Source organism: Chrysemys picta, unplaced genomic scaffold (assembly GCF_011386835.1).
Source record: "Chrysemys picta bellii isolate R12L10 unplaced genomic scaffold, ASM1138683v2 scaf1488, whole genome shotgun sequence".
Classification (NCBI taxonomy): domain Eukaryota; kingdom Metazoa; phylum Chordata; order Testudines; family Emydidae; genus Chrysemys; species Chrysemys picta.
This window is the reverse complement of record NW_027054194.1, coordinates 650-15,000: the sequence shown is the minus strand read 5'-3', so window position 1 is coordinate 15,000 and position 14,351 is coordinate 650. Positions and strand designations below refer to the sequence as shown.

Here is a 14,351-nt window from a genome sequence, read left to right as displayed (position 1 = left end):
TGAGCACAGGCTGCCCTTCTATCTCTCAGCAGGCCTGGGTCCTAGTCACAGGCTGCGTCTTGTCACGTGACCCCCACACTTATTCCCTTCACCCTAGGGAGCTGCATCACCTGGGCCAGAGCTCCAACCCCTTTCCTGGCCATCTCAACCAGGGACAGGTTGAAACTGGAAACCTGTGGGTAACAGTAACTGGTTGCTCGCAAAGGTGCTGAAGACACAATGAAAGAGGAAATCCTTTGGCCTGGATTGAAATTATTCTGACTGAAAGTGAATGAGAGAAAATAGGTCCAGAGTTCTCTTCCTAGCAGCAGAAAATGTAGCGATTGATAGAGGTTCAGGTCAGAAAGGACCATTATGTGCATCTAGTCGCCCCTCCTGTATAACTCAGGGCTAGAATGTGACCAAGTGGTTCCTTCAGCCAACCATAGCATGGGACTGAGCCAGAGCATGTCTTTTGGAACGACGTCCACATGCAGGAGAGCCAGTTGGCTACCAGAAAATCTCTCTTCTGCAGTGACGTGGGGTTAAGGGACATGGGGGAAAAGACATGGAGGCTATGACTAAACTTAGAGCAGCAAGGCCAGGAAAACCAGGGTTAGGTCCCAGGCCTGGCTATCAGATCTGCTGTTTTCTATTCCTGGCTTTGGGACCATGAGCGAGTCTCTGCACCGCTGGGTGCCTCGGTTTCCCCAGCTATCAAATGGAGCTAATCAAGGTTTTGTTTGTTCTCCCCATTTTACAGGGTGGGAAACCGAGACGCAGTTGGGACCTGTCTACACTACAGGTCTGTTGTGCGTTTGTAATCTGCTGACCCCCACATGTTGTTCAGAGCCTATGGACAACACAGCTCCTAAAGGTACGTTTGTTCTGTGCTTATCCCCTATGTACCAGCAGGGCTGGACAGCATTTCTCACTGTGATGTGGGGAGCAGGTCCTGGGTACTAAGGGTCTGAAGAAGCTCTCAAGGACTAATTTTTAAAAATAATTGTTATCAATGAATTGGGAGAAAACATACAATCACTGCGGATAAGATTCGGAGGGTGACAAAATACAGGCAGAGTGGTAATTCCTGATGGGGAGAGGGCAGTGATACAGAGCGATCTGGCTCATTCAGCCAGCTGGACCCATTCAAAGAAAACAAGTTTGAGCAGAGCCCAATGCAAGGTCCTATGCGTGGCAACAAGGCACACCGGCCACAACTCTAGAATGGGGACGTGTATCCAGGAAAGCAGTGACTCTGAAATGGATTTAGGGGCCAGAGTGGAAAAGCCTCTCAACATGAGCTCCCAGTGTGATGCTGTGGTGAACAGGACTAAAGCCATCATTAGACGTAGGAGCAGAGCCGTGAGTAGGATAGGGAGGTGACACTGCAGCAGTGAGACTGCTATTGGAATACTGCCTCCAGTGTTGGTGTCCTCCTTTGAAAAAGATGGTCCTAGAAATTGGAGCTGGGCAGCAAAGAGCCACCAAATGTTCTGAGGGCTGGAGAAAAATGCCTTCTAGTGAGCTATTGAAAGAGCTCAACCTGTTTAGCTTATCAAAAGAAGATTGAAAGGTGACTTCACTGAAGTGTTGAAGTGCCTTAATGGAGAGAAAATATTGGGTATTAAAGGGCTCTTTAATCGAGCAGAGAAAGGCAGAACAAGACCCAATGGCTGGAAGGTGAAAAGAGACAAATTCCTATGACAAATAAGGCACAAATATTCAACAGCGAGGATGATTGAACACAGGAAGAAGCTACCAAGGAAAGTGGTGGATTCTCCATCTCTTGATGTCATTTAATAAAGACTAGATGCCTTTCCGGAATGTGTTTGCCCCCAAAGTAGCTATTGTGGTAGACAGGAGGCCTGTGATATGCAGGGGGTCAGATTAGATGCTCTAACTGTCTCTTCTGCCCATAAAGTCTACTCATTTCTGAGAAACCGAGTGTAGCATTGGGAGCAGCTTGCGATGTTTTACTGTCTAGCCGGCTTGCTTCCTAGAATGAACACTCATTGAGCGGGGTGATCCACAAGGAGTAGCTCAAACCTCCAAAGTGTCTGCCCTGTGGCAGGACATTAGCACTGCAGGGGAGGGGTGGGTGTGGCAGTGACATCACAAAGGCCTTTTGCAGGACCTCAGCCTATTGGCCAAAGGTGTAGGGCAGGTGGTGACCTCACAGAGGGATGCTGACATCAGCCAGGCAGGACAGGGGCGCAGGGCCAGGGAAACCTCAGAGACCCCTGTGGCTTTGCTTCAGCAAGTCTCCTTCTCGAGGTCTCTCTTTGAGGTCTGAGAGAGTATTAGGGGTCACGTACGTGAGCACCAGGAGGAACCTCTTTTGAGTTTTCTCCTTTCTTTTTCCTGATTTCACTAGAAAACTGACATCCCTGTTTAGAAGGTAAGAGCCTCTGAGAGATTTGGAACCTGTTCAGTCTGATGCATCTGGCGCCATCTGAATTTTAGGCATGGAAAACACTAGCTTAAGGTGGCCAAATTTTATTCCCCACCTGGGATTTTGTCCCTTAGAATCTCTGGGGACATTAAGGTTTGTCCTTTTTCTTTTACCTTTTCCTCCATCCCTCCCTCCTTTCTCTTCATCTCTTACTTCTTTTGTCTGTTCCCCTGTTCCCCTCCCACCACCAGGAGGGGTGTGTGTGTGTGTCATGGGCGGTGCTCTACAACTCCCATTGTGGGAGGTCCACCGAAAAATGTGGGGCTGAAATAGTGCTCAGACAGTGATCCCCAGCGGTGACCTGGGCCATCCTTTGGGCTCTCTGGTGAGAACCCTCATCCTCCCGCCCCTCGGTCTCTACCCTGATTGGCTGAGCAGGGCGTTATTGACAGGGAGGAGACTCAGGTACCTGTTGTTTTCTTTTAAGACCAAGTAAATAGTCATAACCAGTCATATGTTCGACAAATTTTGCTGCTTCTCTGCAGTTCATTATTTTCTCTACCATTCCAGTTCTCCTAAAATACTTGCTGAATAATTACTATGAACCCTTGCTGGTCTGGAACTCACTTGAGAGCACTTTATTCAGGTCATTCAATGTCTGAAATTCAAGATCCGATGGTTAGTTTGAAAATCAGGGCTCTTGGGTCCTATTCCCAACTCTGCCACGGACTGGCTGTGTGACCTAAGACAAGTCAATTCTCCTTTCTCAGCCTTAGCTTCTCCCTCTTTCAAGTAGGGATAACAATCCGCTCCTACCTACCTCCCGACAGGTGGAGGATGGGGATCTATTGGAGAGTGTCACTAGGAGCAGTGCATAAGATGAGGTGTCCTATCATGTTTACTCAGATCAGATTAGGACATAATAGAATGGCTGAAATAGTCTATTTTATTTGTATTTTATTATGTTGCAATTGTTAAGAGCAGCAACTACTTAGCTCAGACTGAAACATCTTATCTAATTTTTGAGATCTAAGTGTCTCCTCTTTGTGTGCGACGAGACAAACACGTACTCCTGTTCTTTTTGTGACACAGAAGATGCTTTTGTTTTGCAACAAAATATTTTTGCAAAGAATTTTCATGCCACTTGATATGATTTCAAGAAAGAAACTGGTTTAGTTTGAATGGGATTTTCGGACAGAAACGGTTTCAATGAAATTTCCCCACCATCTCGATTCCTGGGCTCTATCCCTGTCTTTGGGGGGTTCGCTGTCTGTTAGAACAGGAGTCTGATTTGGATAGGGATAGAGACCTCTTTAATGTTTTTAATGAAGTAAATACTAATGGGAATTGTGTGATCATGGGAGACTTTAACTTCCCAGATATAGACTGGAGGACAAGTGCTAGTAATATAATAGGGCTCAGATTTTCCTAGATGTGATAGCTGATGGATTCCTTCACCAAGTAGTTGAAGAACCAACAAGAGGGGATGCCATTTTAGATTTGGTGTGGGTAGTGAGGATCTCTTAGAAGAAATGGTTGTAGGGGACAGCCTTGGTTTGAGCGATCATGAGCTAATTCAGTTTAAACTAAATGGAAGGGTAAACAAAAATAGATCTGTGACTAGGGTTTTTGATTTCAAAAGGGCTAACTTTAAAAAATTAAGGAAATTAGATAGGGAAGTGGATTGGACTGAAGGACTTGTGGATCTAAAGGCGGAGAAGGCCTGGAATTACTTCAAGTCAAAGTTGCAGAAACTATCAGAAGCCTGCATCCCAAGAAAGGGGGAAAATTCATAGGCAGGAGTTGTAGACCAAGTTGGATGAGCAAGCATTTCAGAGAGATGATTAAGAAAAAGCAGAAAGCCTACAAGGAGTGGAAGATGGGAGTGATCAGCAAGGAAAGCTACCTTACTGAGGTCAGAACATGTAGGGATAAAGTGAGAAAGGCCGAAAGCCATGTAGAGTTGGACCTTGCAAAGGGAATTCAAACCAATAGTAAAAGGTTTTATAGCCATATGAATCAGAAGAAAATAAAGAAAGAAGAAGTGGGACCACTAAACACTGAGGATGGAGTGGAGGTTAAGGATAATCTAGGCATGGCCCAATGTCTAAACAAATACTTTGCCTCAGTCTTCCAGAGGCTAATGAGGAGCTTAGAGATAATGGTAGGATGACAAATGGGAATGAGGATATGGAGGTAGATATTACCACATCTGAGTTAGAAGACAAACTCGAACAGCTTAATGGGACTAAATCGGGGGGCCCAGATAATCTTCATCCAAGAATATTAAAAGAACTGGCACATGAAATTGCAAACCCATTAGCAAGAATTTTTAATGAATCTGTAAACTCAGGGGTTGTACCGTATGACTGGAGAATTGCTAACATAGTTCCTAGCTTTAAGAAAAGGAAAAAACGTGATCCGGGTAACTACAGGCCTGTTAGTTTGACATCTGTAGTATGCAAGGTCTCAGAAAATGTTTTGAAGGAGAAAGTAGTTAAGGACATTGAAGTCAATGGTAATTGGGACAAAATACAACATGGCTTTACAAAAGGTAGATCGTGCCAAACCAACCTGATCTCCTTCTTTGAGAAGGTAACAGATTTTTTAGACAAAGGAAACGCAGTGGATCTAATTTACCTCGATTTCAGTAAGGCATTTGATACGGTTCCACATGGGGAATTATTAGCTAAATTGGAAAAGATGAGGATCAATATGAAAATTGAAAGGTGGATAAGGAACTGGTTAAAGGGGAGACTACAACGGGTCGTACTGAAAGGTGAACTGTCAGGCTGGAGGGAGCTTACTAGTGGAGTTCTTATATTATGGGAACAAGTAAATAACTTTTCCTTATTCACTTTCTCCACATCACTCATGATTTCATGTACCTCTATCATATCCCCCCATAGTCTCCTCTTTTCCAAGCTGAAAAGTCCTAGCCTCTTTAATCTCTCCTCATATGGGACCCCTTCCAAACCTCTAATCATTTTAATTGCCCTTCTCTGAACCTTTTCTAATGCCAGTATATCTTTTTTGAGATGAGGAGACCACATCTGTACACAGTATTCAAGATGTGGGTGTACCATGGATTTATATAAGGGCAATAAGATATTCTCCGTCTCATTCTCTATCCCCTTTTTAATGATTCCTAACATCCTGTTTGCTTTTTTGACTGCCGCTGCACACTGCGTGGAAGTCTTCAGAGAACTATCCACGATGACTCCAAGATCTTTTTCCTGATTCGTTGTAGCTAAATTAGCCCCCATCATATTGTATGTATAGTTGGGGTTATTTTTCCCAATGTGCATTACTTTACGTTGTCCACATTAAATTTCATTTGCCATTTTGTTTCCCAATCACTTAGTTTTGTGAGATCTTTTTGAAGTTCTTCACAGTCTGCTTTGGTCTTAATTATCTTGAGCACTTTAGTATCATCTGCAAACTTTGCCACCTCACTTTTTACCCCTTTCTCCAGATCATTTATGAATAAGTTGAATAGCATTGGCCTAGGACTGACCCTTGGGGAACACCACTAGTTACCCCTCTCCATTCTGAAAATTTACCATTTATTCCTACCCTTTGTTCCCTGTCTTTTAACCAGTTCTCAATCCATGAAAGGATCTTCCCTCTTATCCCATGACAACTTAATTTACATAAGACCCTTTGGTGAGGGACCTTGTCAAATGCTTTCTGGAAATCTAAGTACACTATGTCCACTGGATCCCCCTTGTCCACATGTTTGTTGACCCCTTCAAAGAACTCTAATAGATTAGTAAGACACGATTTCCCTTTACCTAAACTATGTTGATTTTTGCCCAACAATTTATGTTCTTCTATGTGTCTGACAATTTTATTCTTTACAATTGTTTCAACTAATTTGCCCGGTACTGACATTAGACTTACTGGTCCGTAATTGCCGGGATCACCAATAGTGCCCTTTTTAAATATTGGCGTTACATTAGCTATCTTCCAGTCATGGATACAGAAGCTGATTTAAAGGACAAGTTACAAACCATAATTAGTAGTTCCGCAATTTCACATCTGAGTTCTTTCAGAACTCTTGGGTGAATGCCATCTGGTCCCAGTGACTTATCAGTTAATTCCAAAACCCCCTCTAGTAACACCGCAATCTGTGACAATTCATGAGATTTGTCACCTACAAATACTGGCTGAGGTTTGGGAATGGCTGGAAGGTGAAAAGAGACAAATTCCTATGACAAATAAGGCACAAATATTCAACAGCGAGGATGATTGACCACAGGAAGAAGCTACCAAGGAAAGTGGTGGATTCTCCGTCTCTTGATGTCATTTAATAAAGACTAGATGCCTTTCTGGAATGTGTTTACCCCAACAGTAGCTATTGTGGTAGACAGGAGGCCTGTGATATGCAGGGGGTCAGATTAGATGCTCTAACTGTCTCTTCTACCCATAAAGTCTACTCATTTCTGAGAAACCGAGTGTAGTATTGGGAGCAGCTTGTGATGTTTTACTGTCTAGGCGGCTTGCTTCCTAGAATGAACACTCATTGAGCGGGGTGATCCACAGGGAGTAGCTCAAACCTCCAAAGTGTCTGGCCTGCGGCAGAACATTAGCACTGCAGGGGAGGGGTGGGTGTGGCAGTGACATCACAAAGGCCTTTTGCAGGACCTCAGCCTATTGGTCAAAGGTGCTGGGGAGGTGGTGACCTCACAGAGAGATGCTGACATCAGCCAGGCAGGACAGGGGCGCAGGGCCAGGGAAACCTTAGAGTCCCCTGTAGCTTTGCTTCAGCAAGTCTCCTTCTCGAGGTCTCTCTCTTTGAGGACTGAGAGAGTATTTAGGTTCACGTATATGAGCGCCAGGAGGAAACTCTTTTGAGTTTTCTCTTTTGTTTTTCCTGATTTTACTAGAAAACAGACGTCCCTGTTTAGAAGGTAAGAGCCTTTGAGAGGTTTGGAACCTGTTCAGTCTTATGCATCTGGCGCCAGCTGAATTCTAGGCATGGAAAACACTAGCTTAAGGTGGTCAAATTTTATTCCCCACCTGGGATTTTGTCCCTTAGAATCACTGGGGACATTAGGGTTTGTCCTTTTTGTTTTACCTTTTCCTCCATCCCTCCCTCCTTTCTCTTCATCTCTTACATCTTCTGTCCTTTCCTCTGTTCCCCTCCCACCACCAGGAGGACTCTGTGTGTGTGTCGTGGGGGGTGATCTGCAATGGGAACAGGGACAATTCTCCAACTTTGGGCAGTCGAGAGCCTGGGTGAGATAAGGGGCGTTAAAGCCCGTTGTGAAGGAGAAAGGGGAGTTTCACGGTGTTGAGCACCAAGGAATTCTAAACTTTGCTAAAACATCTAGTCTGCAGAAACCAGAAATGGTCGGGGCCACATTGTAACCATTGTCTTTTTTAAAGCCATTGAGGGATGTGAGTCCCACCGTTTTAGGTATCTGGGGTGCTGGGAGGAGAGAAGAGGTGCCTGTCTCCATTTTATGGCCTCAACAAACTAAGTGCTGTGCCCCAGTTCTCGTCAGAGATCCCTGAAAAAGAACGTCTTCCCATCCATTAACATACCTGGAAAGATACCGGAACTCCTTATTAAACAATCAGTTTGTCAGCACCTACAGGACAATTTGGTTCTTAGGACTAGTGAGCATGGACTTGTCAAGAACAAATCATTCCAAACCAATCCTAGCTCCTTCTTTGGCGGGGTTACGGGCCTAGTGGAGGTGGGTAAACAGTAGATGTGATCCATCTTGGTGTTAATAAGGACATTCTCACAAACAAACTAGGGAGATGTGGTCTAGATGCAATTAGTATAATATGTGTGCACAGATGGTTGCAAGCCCGTACTCCAACAGCCCAGAACCAAACAGCAGGAAGCAGATCATGCAATGAACTCCTGCCAGTGCGTGTAGATTGCATTACATGCACCCCTGTGCGGGGAGGAGGAGCTGCTCTGGCTGGGGCAGGGATGGGGAGGGACCAAGCAGGCTGGTTAGTGAGAGGCTGCCTTGACCCCAGACTCACACCCGCTCCCCGCTCGGTTCCAGGGTGGCCAGGCTCCTGAGGATGTTCAGGAAGAAGGCTCTGCAGGTGGCCCCAGAGCCTGAGGGAAGCAGCTGCCATCTTCCCCAGGAGCAGAGCGGCCCCTCCGTCCCCGCTGGCAGGGAAGGAGCTCCCGGCCGCGCCAGGAGGTGGAAGTGCCCAGCCTTCTGGCGGAGAAAACCCGCTCCCAGCGCAGGCGCCGAGGTGGGAGAGGCCAGGTCGAAATGGAGCTGGGCCAGGCTGCGGCTGGGCAGGCAGGACCCAGCGCAGGAGGGGAGCCGGGCAGGGTGACTCTGGGGCATGTTGTGTGGGCAGCAGCAGCCCCAGGAGCCCAGTCCTGATTCCCAGCAGGAGGCATTGCCCTGCCCGGTCAGTGAGGACCTTCCAGCCTCCCCAGGGCAGGAGGTGGAGGATCCCTGTCCCACCACCAGCAGCTCGGCCCGCTCCCCATGGGACAGCAGCAGTGCCTGGGACTCGGGCAGCAGCGAGGCCGATGGACGCCGCTGCTTTGTTCTAGGTGAGGAGTCAGGCTGGGCTCAGAGAGAGGTGAGGGCGGGGCTGTGAACACCCTGGGCCCAGGCCCTCGATCAGTGCTATGGGGGCGGGTCCCCAGCCCAGGGGTCTGGCTTGAGCCACATGAACCCCACTGACACTAGATGCTGCCACTTTGGTCCTTGGTGCTCCAGTTGGGGGGAGGCACCTCCCAGGGAGTCCAGAACAGCGTGGGGGGGTCTCGTTGCTATGGGCTCCTGAAGGAGTTGGGGGCTGAAGGCATCACTGAGAGGGGGGAGTGTGGGGCCCGATCTGCCCTGGGTCCCGGAGGTGGGAAGGGTGTGACACATTGCCCCACCGTGCCCCTGTCCTTCCCCCAAGTGGCAGCAGGCCACTCTCCCTGGTGCAGGGACTGCCAGGGACTCAGGGGACGAGGAGGAGGAATGGGTGGACGTGGCCACAGAGGAGGCAACTCTCAATAACAGCCGAGAGCAGCTCCAAGGCGGAGAAAAGGTACAAACGTACCCCAGCTGTGCTGGAACCGAGACTGTCCTGCCCCTTCCCAGCACCTGACCCCCTGCAGAGGGTCTTGTCCCTGATGATCCACCAGCCCTAATGGGGACCTTTCTCCTCCATGATCTGGGACCCCAGAGGTGGGGGTGTCTGTCACACACCAGCCGGGTCTCCTTCCCCCACAGGCACTGTCCCAGTTCCTGACCCTGCTTGTGGTGGAGTGGTGGGTGATTTGGACAATGGGCGGGTCCCCACTATCCCCCATTCAGGCCTGAGTCCTGCAGCTGCTGTGTGGGGGCAGGGAGGTCCCTGGCTAACTGGCTCTCTCTCCCCTAACCCCACTCCTGGTGGGTGCAGGAGGAGGCCCAGCAGCTCGTGTTCCTGCACGCCATCCACCCCGCGTCTCGCTGCACAGCAGAGAGGGCAGGACACATTGGAGCCGCACTGCTGCAAGGCGGCTGTGGCGGAGAGGATTGTGGTGAGCGAGACACGGTGCCCAGCTGCTGGAGGGAGGACAGAGATATGGGAGGGGCAGGGGTCTCCCCAGGCCAATGGATGGGGGATTGTTGGTGCTGGAGGGGCAGCAGAGGGTAGGGATTGCTGGGGCTGAAGACTGGGGAGAAGAGATGGGAGAAATTCGGAGAGTAGTCACTATTGGGCAGGAATCGGAGGAGCGGGGGGCAGGTGGGGGGATCCTGCTGGCTGTGTGGGGCCCTGGCTGTGTAATCTCCTCACTGGGAAGTGTCAGTGAGGCCCGAATCTCACACGCTCCTTTGTCTCCTTTGGGTCTCACAGGAGCTCATTGAGGAGCTGCCTGATAACTCTCCACCCGGCGCCATCCTCGCTAACTCCCTGATTGCTGTGGGCAACCTCAGGTACCGAGACCCTCCGGCCCGGTTCCCCTAACCCCAGTGCTGCTCAGGCCCAGGGCTGGGAGTCACTGCCCCTCCCACTCCCAGGTCACCGCCCAAGGGTAGTTCCTCTGGCAGAGGTGCGGGGAAGGGTCATTCTCTCCTGGCTGGGCTGTTCTTTTCACTCCAGTAACATTGCAATGGCTTTGGGGAGAGGCTCACACCCAGGATCAGATACAGGAGGGGCAGCAGGGTCCAGGGAACAGGTGCTATTCCTGCACTGCCACTGTCTGTCTGAGAAACCTTGGCCTTGTCATTCCCTGGCTCGGTGCCTCAGTTTCCATTCTCGCCAGCCTGTGCCTATTTCCCTGCAGTTTCACCTGCATGTTGGTGCCAGTCCCATCCCCGCACTGCACAGTCTAATGCCGGCTCCTCTCTCTTGCCAGCACCATGACACCTGCCCTGGAGCCAGAGCTGGAGACCCACCTCCTCCGAGCTGCCCTGCACGCCGTCTTCACCCTGGGCATGGAGAAGGACACCACCCAAGTGCAGGTAGATCAGCTAAAGTCATGGATTGAAGAGCCAGCTGTCATCCTGCCATGAATCCTTGATAATTGCCTGCAGTGGGATGTGAATGAGAGAGGCCAGGATATGTGTTTGGGGGTCTCACCAGTGCTTCCCAGAGACCCCATTTCCCATCCTGTGGCAGGTGTAGCCCCAGTTTCCCTAACTCTGACCCATGGCTCTCCCTTGCTTTCAGGATCTGCCTAGGGTCTTGCCAGACCTCCTGGACGCCATGCTGGGGAACCTGCTGGCAGAGTCCCCAGACACCGACAGGCTCCAGTACATCTTGGAGGTGAGCCCGATGAGAGGGGTGGGGGGCAATTTTACCTTCACTCTTAGATCCATTTTCCAGTCTGTCCTCCTAGCTGAGCCCCCAGTGGGCATCCTTGGTCAGGGCAGTCAGTGCAATGCAGTGTCAGGCCCTTCCTCCTTAAAGGACAGAGGAAGGAGCTGGGACTTCAAGCCAGAGCTCTGCCTGGTTGTGTTGAGCACTAACCACAGGGCCCCTGGCTGGCTTGGGGAGTGAGAGTCTGAACCCCTCCTGGGAGATCCAGAAGAGGGTCCTCAGAGAAGAGTCACAGGCTCCTTCCTAGAGAAACAGGAGGGCCCCAGAGAATCAGCCCGTCTCTCCGACAGGCCCTGAGATTTCTGAGGGGATTGTTCAGGAATCAGGAGTGCAGGGAGGATGAGACCAGCCCCGACACTGAACACTGTTCCAGTCTAGAGAGACAATGACAAGTTGTGACCTGCAGGATTCAAGAATCGTCCTGCGGGCAACAATCCCCTTCCAAAGCTCTGCAATCAATGAATCAGATATTCCACCCTGCGCACAATGTCTCAGCCCCCTGGGGATGGGTGTGTGTCTGTGTCTCATTTCCACAATACGTGCACCTGCCCATTGATCCTGATCTGCCTCCTTTCCCCACAGCACATTAACTACTGGATCGTGTCCAGGGTGCCGCGAGAGAGAGCCAGGGTCGTTACGAGCAGCACGGCCCTGCTCAGATTCACCATCACCCTCCCTGAGTTTGACATAAGTGACCTCTGACCCCAGCTTCCTGACTCCAGGCGTAGGTGATCTGGCTCCGACGGGCTGTAGGATCTGCTGCTGCAGGGGCTGTGGGTTAGGAGTGTTCCTCTTGGGGAGGCAGAGTCAGAGCAGAGAGTGAGCCTGGCTTGAGTCAAGTTCTTCTTGTCCTAGTTAAGTGGTGACTCTGGGCTTTTAAGGGGACTGTGCTCCAGGTTCATGCCTCCCTGTCATCCTGGAGCAGCTGGGGAAGCAAGTCCTCATGGAGGGCCCTGCCCACAGCCCTGTGCTCCAGGCTTCCTTGGGGGCAGAGGAAATTAAGGGTCTGGCTCTAGCATCTCCTGCAGAGGGGCTGAGGGGAAGGAGAGTCCTGGCCCGGGGGGGACTGGGAGCTGACAGGAAAATGCTGATGGAGTCCCCTCTCCCTCTCCCGTCCATTAGAACTCAGCGGAATTCCCCAGGATGGGTCACCACATGGCACAGCTAGCTCTGTCCGTCAGTGACCCAGCCAAGGACATCAGCCGGCAGGCCAGGGAGGGGGTTTTACCGGCTCTACCAGCTGCTGCTGCACCAGAGGGGTAAGGAACCCAGCTGGGAAATGGCACCTGCTAGAAGAGTGAGACTGGGACCCCAGCCAATTTCTCTCAGACTGACCCCGGCTGGAGGATGAGTCTCTCTATCTCTTTCTGTGTTCCACACCACGCCCTGCAATTCTGTTGGGCCGGGCACGCAGCGAGGACTCTGCCCACTGTGCAGCCACCAATGGGATTGGAAGGACACAAGCCCTGCAACCAGAAGGACAAATGTGTGTGTGTGTCTCTCTCCCTGTCACCTACTCCCTCCTGGGGGAAACCCAGCAGCTGATGGGGGACAAGGTGAGCAGCTGCATTAGACTCAGGAGATTGGGGCGGGGCCCAGGCCTCATTCCCATCCTGTGGCCATTCGCTGGCCTGGCACAAGGAGCCTGGTGGGAAATGAAAGGGAGAGCAGGTGCTCCTGGGAAGGGAGATGAATTCACCTCCATGAGCAGGAGCGAGCCAGCTTGTCCCTGGAGCAGCTCCAGCCCAGCTCTTTAGCCAGGCTAATTAATGACAAGCTTTGCCTCATCCCAGACTTATGTTCTTAGGACAGGGTGCTATCGCTCTTGGGAAGGGCAGGAGAGTCCCCCAAGTGCCCTCTGCAAGACTCTCCTGTCCCACAGGGCCGCACCCAATTCCTAGTGGTCTGGTGTCTGTGTCACCCGAGCCACCACCCAGAGTTGCTCCCATCACTGGCAGCCTGGGAGGCCAAGGACTGACGGGTGATGGCGTCTGACCAGGCAGGGCTGAGGCACATGGGCAGGGGACGCTTGTCCTGCTGCTGGCAAGGCTGGACCCGTTCTGGAGAGAACAGGAGGATTCAGTCAGCAGTAGGGTTACCATGTCTAATAAATAAAAAAAGAGGACCCTCCACGGGCCCTGGCCCCGCCCATTTCCCCTCCCCTAACCCCGCCCCCTCCTCCCCACTCCCAGCTATGGGGAAAGGGCTGCCCCAGTGCTACCGGCTTCACGGTTGGCCGGGCAGCCCCCAGACCCTGCGCCCCCGGCCGGCGCTTCCCCCGAGCCGCCGGAGCAGAGCAGCTGGAACCGGGAAGGGAAGTGCCTGGCCCGTGGCTCGGGGTTCGGAGGCAGCGGGGGCTGCCCGAAGCCGGTAGCGCTGGCTCGGGCAGCTCGGCTCTTAAAGTCTGAGAGGGGAGGAGCGGAGCAGCTCAGCTGGAGCCCGGGAAGGGAAGTGCCTGGCCGGCAGCTCGGGGGTCCGGAGGCAGGGGAGGGCTGCCTGAAGCCAGTAGCGCTGGCTCGGGCAGCTCGGCTCTTAAAGTCTGAGAGGGGAGGAGCGGAGCAGAGCAGCCGCGGGAGGGGAAGTGCCCGGCCGGCATTTTCCCGGACATGTTTGGCTTTTCGGCAATTCCCCCCGGACGGGGGTTTGATTGCCGAAAAGCAGGACATGTCCGGGAAAAACCGGACGTATGGTAACCCTAGTCAGCAGGGGCTGCCGATCCATCCCATTCACCAGGGCTGCCATCCTGCGGCTTCAGCATTAGTGGCTGGGGTGACTTGGGGAAAGGTCTCAACCTCCCCACATCCCACTTCACTGCTGCCAGAATCCCTCCTGCCCCCCCCCCCCGCTACAGTCCCCTCCCTACCCAACCTGGGTGGGGGTGGAGGAGAGGGGTCTGAGAACTTGAGCTGTGGATTGGAGGTGGAACAGCTGTCAGGGGCACTGAGGGGGATGTGGCAGGAGCTCCCCGTACAAGGAGGGGGGTTGGCACTGGAGGTCACTAGGAAGGACAACAAGATTCCATCCTGGGGGTCAGGAGGGGAAATCCATCCCTCAGAGGTGGGCAGGGGCTGGGTGGAAATGCTGCTGGGTGGGTGTGACAGTGACATCACAAAGGCCTTTTGCAGGACCTCAGCCTATTGGTCAAAGGTGCTGGGGAGGTGGTGACCTCACAGAGGGATGCTGACAT

General features: G+C 51.6%; 1 long non-coding RNA gene across 1 annotated transcript; it reads left to right on the top strand.

The window, feature by feature from the left end:
• The first annotated feature begins 7,974 nt into the window (after positions 1-7,974).
• On the top strand, positions 7,975-10,299 carry LOC135979974 (uncharacterized). Its single transcript, XR_010597214.1, has 3 exons — positions 7,975-8,915; positions 9,761-9,881; positions 10,199-10,299. It is a non-coding gene; the product is annotated as an uncharacterized LOC135979974 (long non-coding RNA).
• Positions 10,300-14,351: the final 4,052 nt, after the last annotated feature.